Genomic DNA, 8246 nt, shown 5'->3' with positions numbered 1-8246 from the left:
ATGTATTTCTCAAATAGTAAGACTTGAAAGTTGAAATGACTCCTTGATTCATGGGCTGCAGAATGGATGTTGTGTCATTAGCAGGCATGAAAACAACATTAATCTCATGTGCATCTCCATCAGAGCTCCTGGGTGACGAGGTGCATTGTCAATGAACAGTAATATTTTGAAAGGAATATTTTTTTATGAGCAGTGGGTGTCAACAGTGGGCTTAAAATATGTAGTAATCCATGTTGTAAACAGATGTGCTGTTATCCAGGCTTTGTGGCTCCATTTATAAAGCACAGAGTAGATTTAACATAATTCTTAAGGGTCCTAGGATTTTCAGAACGGTAAATGAGCATTGACTTCAACTTAAAGTCACCAGATGCATTAGCCCCTAACAAAAGTCATCCTGTCCTTTGAGGCTTTGAAGCCAGACATTGACTTCTCTGTAGTTATGAAAATCCTATATGTATGTATCATCTTTCTACATAAATTGTTAGTTCTTAAAATAAATGAATATAATTTCTGCTAATTTGATTTTTTTAAAAATCTAAAATGGAAATTGAGAGAAGAAAAGACATATTTAAAAGGATTTTTGGTGACTTCTAGATTTAGAATCAATATGTAGAGAGCTTGGAACTCATCACTCCTATCTTTGCAAGAGAAAAAGCTGGAGAAGCTGCAAATCAGTGACTTTTCTTGAAACCAGCAGATTACTGAGGTTGCAAGGCCAACTGCCATCTGGAAATCTGGAGAGATAGGTAAATCCAGAGACAAATCTGAGATTTGCTTACTTGATGCAGAAGTTGCTAGCATCATAAACTGGTAAGAACAATTAAAAGGTAATTTTTACAAACTGTTGCAAGTTGAGTGTGGATGAACATGAGAGTAGGAAACTTCTGGAGGATGGCTGCATTATTCGGGGGGATCCCACAATTCATCAGTTTTACCTCCAGAAAGCCCATCATGTTCTCATGGTAAAGTCCAGTGAAACCATGAAAATGATAAATAAGCATATGAAAAGATACTCAACATCATTTGTGATTAAAGAATTACACATTAAAACAAGTTTTAAAAAATGAACCCTAGTAAATGCAGTAAGACAATAAAAGAAAATAAAATATAGGGGAAAAAAGAAGATCAGCAAGGAAGAAATAAACTGCCTTTGTTCACAGATGACATAACTGCTTATGTAGAAAATCTGAAAGAATTAGCAAAAAAAAAAAGCAAAACTCCTGGAACTAATAGGCAATTATAGCAGGGTTGCAGGATTCAAGGTTAATAGACAAAAGTCAATTGCTGATTCTGTGGGGGGACCTTGAAGATGGCGGAAGAGTAAGACGCGGAGATCGCCTTCCTCCCCACGGATACACCAGAAATACATCCACACGTGGAACAACTCCTACAGAACTCCTACTGAAGGCTGGCAGAAGACCTCAGACCTCCCAAAAGGCAAGAAACTCCCCACGTAACTGGGTAGGGCAAAAGAAAAAACAGAGACAAAAGAATAAGGACGGCACCTGCACCAGTGGGAGGGAGCTGTGAAGGAGGAAAAGTTTCCACACACTAGGAAGCCCCTCCGCGGGCGGAGACTGCGGGAGGCAGAGGGGGGAGTTTCGGGACCGCGGAGTAGTGCACAGCGACGGGTGCGGAGGGCAAAGCGGGGAGATTCCTGCACAGACGATCGGTGCTGACCGGCACTCACCAGCCCGAGTGGCTTGTCTGCTCACCCGCCAGGGCGGGCGGGGCTGCGAGCTGAGGCTCGGGTTTTGGTTTTGGACGGAGCTCAGGGAGAGGACTGGGGTTGGCGGCTTGAACATAGCCTGAAGGGGTTAGTGCACCACGACTAGCCGGGAGGGAGTTCGGGGAAAAGCCTGCACCGGCCGAAGAGGCAAGAGACTTTTTCTTCCCTCTTTGTTTCCTGGTGCGCGAGGAGAGGGGTTTAAGAGCGCTGCTTAAAGGAACTCCAGAGACGGGCGCGAGCCGCGGCTAAAAGCGCGAACCCCAGAGACGGGCGCGAGCCGCGGCTGAGGGCGCGAGCCCCCGAGACGGGCGCGAGCCGCGGCTGAAAGCGCAAACCCCAGAGACGGGCGCGAGCCGCGGCTGAGGGCGCGAGCCCCCGAGACGGGCGCGAGCCGCGGCTGAAACCGCAAACCCCAGAGACGGGCGCGAGCCGCGGCTAAAACCGTGGACCCCAGAGACGGGCGGGAGACGCTAAGGCTGCTGCTGCCGCCACCAAGGGGCCTGTGTGCGAGCACAGGTCACTCTCCACACCCCTCTTCCGCGGAGCCTGTGCAGCCCGCCACTGCCAGGTTCCCGGGATCCAGGGACAACTTCCCCGGGACAACGCACGGCGGGCCTCAGGCTGGTGCAACGTCACGCCGGCCTCTGCCGCAACGTCACGCTGCCTCTGCCGCCGCAGGCCCGCCCCGCACGCAGTGCCCCTCCTTCCCCCATCCCCCAACCCCCGGCCTGAGTGAGCCGGGGGCCCCGAATCAGCGGCTCCTTTAACCCCGTCCTGTCTGAGCGAAAAAAACAGACGCCCTCCAGCGACCTACACGCAGAGGCAGGGCCAAATCCAAAGCTGAGCTCCTGTGAGCTGTGAAAACAAAGAAGAGAAAGGGAAATCTCTCCCAGCAGCCACAGAAGCAGCGGATTAAAGCTCCACAATCAACTTGATATACCCTGCATCTGTGGAATACCTGAATAGACAAGGAATGATCCCAAATTGAAGAGGTGGAATTTAGGAGCGAAATCTATGATTTTTTTCCCTTTTCCTCTTTTTGTGAAGGTGTACGTGTATGCTCCTGTGTGACATCTAGTCTGTATACTCTAGCTTCCACCATTTGTCCTAGGGCTCTATCCGTCCATGACTTTTTTTTAAAAAATTCTTTTTCTTAATAATTAAGTTTAATTGTAATAACTTTATTATACTTTACCTTCGTTCTTTCTTTCTTTCCTTCCTTCCCTCCCTCCTTTAGACAACGAATCACCCCAAATTGAGGAGGTGGTCTCAGGGAGCAGGATTTATGATTTTTCCCCCTTTACCTCTTTTTGTGAAGGTGTATGTGTATGCTTCTGTGTAAGATTTTCTCTGTATAGCTTTGCTTCCAACATTTGTCCTAAGGTTCTATCCGTCCCTTTTTTTTTTCTAAATATTTTTTAATTCAATAACTATATTATACTTTATTTTATTTTTACTGCATCATCTTTCTTTCTGTCTTTTTTTCCTTCTTTCCCTCCTTCCTTCCTTCCTCCCTCCCTCCCTCCCTCCTTTCTTTCCTTCTTTGCTTCTTTCTTCCTTCCTTCCTTTCCTCCTTTCCTTCTTTCTTTCCTCATACTTCTACTAATTCTCTCTACTTTTTCTCCCTTTTATTCTGAGCCGTGTGGATGAAAGGCTCTTGGTGCTCCAGCCAGGAGTCAGGGCTCTGCCTCTGAGGTAGGAGAGCCAACTTCAGGTCACTGGTCAACAAGAGACCTCCCAGCTCCACAGAATATTAAACAGCGGAAATCTCCCAGAGACCTCCATCTTAACACCAGCACCCAGCTTCACTCAACGACCAGCAAGCCACAGTGCTGGACAACCTATGCCAAACAGCTAGCAAAACAGGAACACAACCCCACCCATTAGCAGAGAGGCTGCCTAAAATCATAATAAGGCCACAGACACCCCAAAACACACCACCAGACGTGAACCTGCCCACTAGAGAGACAAGATCCAGCCTCATCCAGCACAACACAGGCACTAGTCCCCTCCACCAGGAAGCCTACACAACCCACTGAAACAACCTTAGCCACTGGAGACAGACATCAAAAACAACGGGAACTACGAAAGTGCAGCCTGCAAAAAGGAGACCCCAAACACAGTAAGATAAGCAAAATGAGAAGACAGAAAAACACACAGCAGATGAAGGAGCAAGATAAAAACCCACCAGACCTAACAAATGAAGAGGAAATAGGCAATCTACCTGAAAAAGAATTCAGAATAATGATAGTAAGGATGATCCGAAATCTTGGAAGTAGAATGGACAAAATGCAAGAAACAGTTAACAAGGACCTACAAGAACTAAAGATGAAACAAGCAACGATGAACAATGCAATAAATGAAATTAAAATCACTCTAGATAGGATCAATAGCAGAATAACTGAGGCAGAAGAACGGATAAGTGACCTGGAAGATAAAGTAGTGGAAATAACTACTGCAGAGCAGAATAAAGAAAAAAGAATGAAAAGAACTGAGGACAGTCTCAGAGACCTCTGGGACAACATGAAACGCACCAACATTCGAATTATAGGGGTTCCAGAAGAAGAAGAAAGAAAGAAAGGGACTGAGAAAATATTTGAAGAGATTATAGTTGAAAACTTCCCTAATATGGGAAAGGAAATAGTTAATCAAGTCCAGGAAGCACAGAGGGTCCCATACAGGATAAATACAAGGAGAAACACGCCAAGACACATATTAATCAAACTGTCAAAAATTAAATACAAAGAAAGCATATTAAAAGCAGCAAGGGAAAAACAACAAATAATACACAAGGGAATCCCCATAAGGTTAACAGCTGATCTCTCAGCAGAAACCCTACAAGCCAGAAGGGAGTGGCAGGACATACTGAAAGTGATGAAGGAGAAAAGCCTGCAACCAAGACTACTCTACCCAGCAAGGATCTCATTCACATTTGATGGAGAAATTAAAACCTTTACAGACAAGCAAAAGCTGAGAGAGTTCAGCACCACCAAACCAGCTTTACAACAAATGCTAAAGGAACTTCTCTAGACACGAAACACAAGAGAAGGAAATGACCTATAGTAGCGAACCCAAAACAATATATAAAATGGAAATAGGAACATACATATCGATAATTACCTTAAATGTAAATGGACTAAATGCTCCCACCAAAAGACACAGATTGGCTGAATGGATACAAAAACAAGACCCTTATATATGCTGTCTACAAGAGACCCACTTCAGAACTAGAGACACATACAGACTGAAAGTAAGGGGATGGAAAAAGATATTCCATGCAAATGGAAACCAAAAGAAAGCTGGAGTAGCAATTCTCATATCAGACAAAATAGACTTTAAAATAAGGACTATTAAAAGGGACAAAGAAGGACACTACATAATGATCAAGGGATCGATCCAAGAAGAAGATATAACAATTGTAAATATTTATGCACCCAACATAGGAGCACCTCAATACATAAGGCAAATACTAACAACCATAAAAGGGGAGATCAACAGTAACACATTCATAGTAGGGGACTTTAACACCCCACTTTCACCCATGGACAGATCATCCAAAATGAAAATAAATAAGGAAACACAGCTTTAAATGATACATTAAACAAGATGGACTTAATTGATATTTATAGGACACTCCATCCAAAAACAACAGAATACACATTTTTCTCAAGTGCTCATGGAACATTCCCCAGGATAGATCATATCTTGGGTCACAAATCAAGCCTTGGTAAATTTAAGAAAACTGAAATTGTATCAAGTATCTTTTCCGACCACAACGCCATGAGACTAGATATCAATTACAGGAAAAGATCTTTAAAAAATACAAACACATGGAGGCTAAACAATACACTACTTAATCATGAAGTGATCACTGAAGAAATCAAAGAGGAAATAAAAAAATACCTAGAAACAAATGACAATGGAGACACAACGACCCAAAACCTATGGGATGCAGCAAAAGCAGTTCTAAGGGGGAAGTTTATAGCAATACAAGCCCACCTTAAGAAGCAGGAAACATCTCGAATAAACAACCTAACCTTGCACCTCAAGCAATTAGAGAAAGAAGAACAAAAAAACCCCAAAGCTAGCAGAAGGAAAGAAATCATAAATATCAGATCAGAAATAAATGAAAAAGAAATGAAGGAAACAATAGCAAAGATCAATAAAACTAAAAGCTGGTTCTTTGAGAAGATAAACAAAATAGATAAACCACTAGCCAGACTCATCAAGAAAAAAAGGGAGAAGACTCAAATCAATAGAATTAGAAATGAAAAAGGAGAAGTAACAACTGACACTGCAGAAATAAAAAAAATCATGAGAGATTACTACAAGCAACTCTATGCCAATAAAATGGACAATCTGGAAGAAATGGACAAATTCTTAGAAATGCACAACCTGCCAAGACTGAATCAGGAAGAAATAGAAAATATGAACAGACCAATCACAAGCACTGAAATTGAAACTGTGATTAAAAACCTTCCAACAAACAAAAGCCCAGGACCAGATGGCTTCACAGGTGAATTCTATCAAACGTTTAGAGAAGAGCTAACACCTATCCTTCTCAAACTCTTCCAAAATATAGCAGAGGGAGGAACACTCCCAAATTCCTTCTACGAGGCCACCATCACCTTGATACCAAAACCAGACAAGGATGTCACAAAGAAAGAAAACTACAGGCCAATATCACTGATGAACATAGATGCAAAAATCCTCAACAAAATACTAGCAAACAGAATCCAACAGCACATTAAAAGGATCATACACCATGATCAAGTGGGGTTTATTCCAGGAATGCAAGGATTCTTCAATATACGCAAATCTATCAATGTGATAAACCATATTAACAAATTGAAGGAGAAAAACCATATGATCATCTCAATAGATGCAGAGAAAGCTTTCGACAAAATTCAACACCCATTTATGATAAAAACCCTCCAGAAAGTAGGCATAGAGGGAACTTTCCTAAACATAATAAAAGCCATATATGACAAGCCCACAGCAAACATCATCCTCAATGGTGAAAAACTGAAAGCATTTCCACTAAGATCAGGAACAAGACAAGGTTGCCCACTCTCACCACTCTTATTCAACATAGTTTTGGAAGTTTTAGCCACAGCAATCAGAGAAGAAAAGGAAATAAAAGGAATCCAAATCGGAAAAGAAGAAGTAAAGCTGTCACTGTTTGCAGATGACATGATACTATACATAGAGAATCCTAAAGATGCTACCAGAAAACTACTAGAGCTAATCAATGAATTTGGTAAAGTAGCAGGATACAAAATTAATGCACAGAAATCTCTGGCATTCCTATATACTAATGATGAAAAATCTGAAAGTGGAATCAAGAAAACACTCCCATTTACCATTGCAACAAAAAGAATAAAATATCTAGGAATAAACCTACCTAAGGATACGAAAGACCTGTATGCAGAAAATTATAAGACACTGATGAAAGAAATTAAAGATGATACAAATAGATGGAGAGATATACCATGTTCTTGGATGGGAAGAATCAACATTGTGAAAATGACTCTACTACCCAAAGCAATCTACAGATTCAATGCAATCCCTATCAAACTACCACTGGCATTTTTCACAGAACTAGAACAAAAAATTTCGCAATTTGTATGGAAACACAAAAGACCCCGAATAGCCAAAGCAATCTTTAGAACGAAGAAAGGAGCTGGAGGAATAAGGCTCCCTGACTTCAGACTATATTACAAAGCAACAGTAATCAAGACAGTATGGTACTGGCACAAAAACAGAAAGATAGATCAGTGGAACAGGATAGAAAGCCCAGAGATAAACCCACGCACATATGGACACCTTATCTTTGATAAAGGAGGCAGGAATGTACAGTGGAGAAAGGACAGCCTCTTCAATAAATGGTGCTGGGAAAACTGGACAGGTACATGTAAAAGTATGAGATTAGATCACTCCCTAACACCATACACAAAAATAAGCTCAAAATGGATTAAAGACCTAACTGTAAGGCCAGAAACTATCAAACTCTTAGAAGAAAACATAGGAAGAACACTCTATGACATAAATCACAGCAAGATCCTTTCTGACCCACCTCCTAGAGTAATGGAAATAAAAACAAAAATAAACAAATGGGACCTAATGAAACTTCAAAGCTTTTGCACAGCAAAGGAAACCATAACCAAGACCAAAAGACAACCCTCAGAATGGGAGAAAACATTTGCAAATGAAGCAACTGACAAAGGATTAATCTCCAAAATTTACAAGCAGCTCATGCAGCTCAATAACAAAAAAACAAACAACCCCATCCAAAAATGGGCAGAAGACCTAAATAGACATTTCTCCAAAGAAGATATACAGAATGCCAACAAACACATGAAAGAATGCTCAACATCATTAATCATTAGAGAAATGCAAATCAAAACTACAATGAGATATCATCTCACACCAGTCAGAATGGCCATCATCAAAAAATCCAGAAACAATAAATGCTGGAGAGGGTGTGGAGAAAAGGGGACACTCTTGCACTGCTGGT

The sequence above is a fragment of the Phocoena sinus genome, chromosome 14 (genome assembly GCF_008692025.1).
Source record: "Phocoena sinus isolate mPhoSin1 chromosome 14, mPhoSin1.pri, whole genome shotgun sequence".
Classification (NCBI taxonomy): Eukaryota; Metazoa; Chordata; class Mammalia; order Artiodactyla; family Phocoenidae; genus Phocoena; species Phocoena sinus.
Note: the sequence above shows the minus strand (reverse complement) of the source record.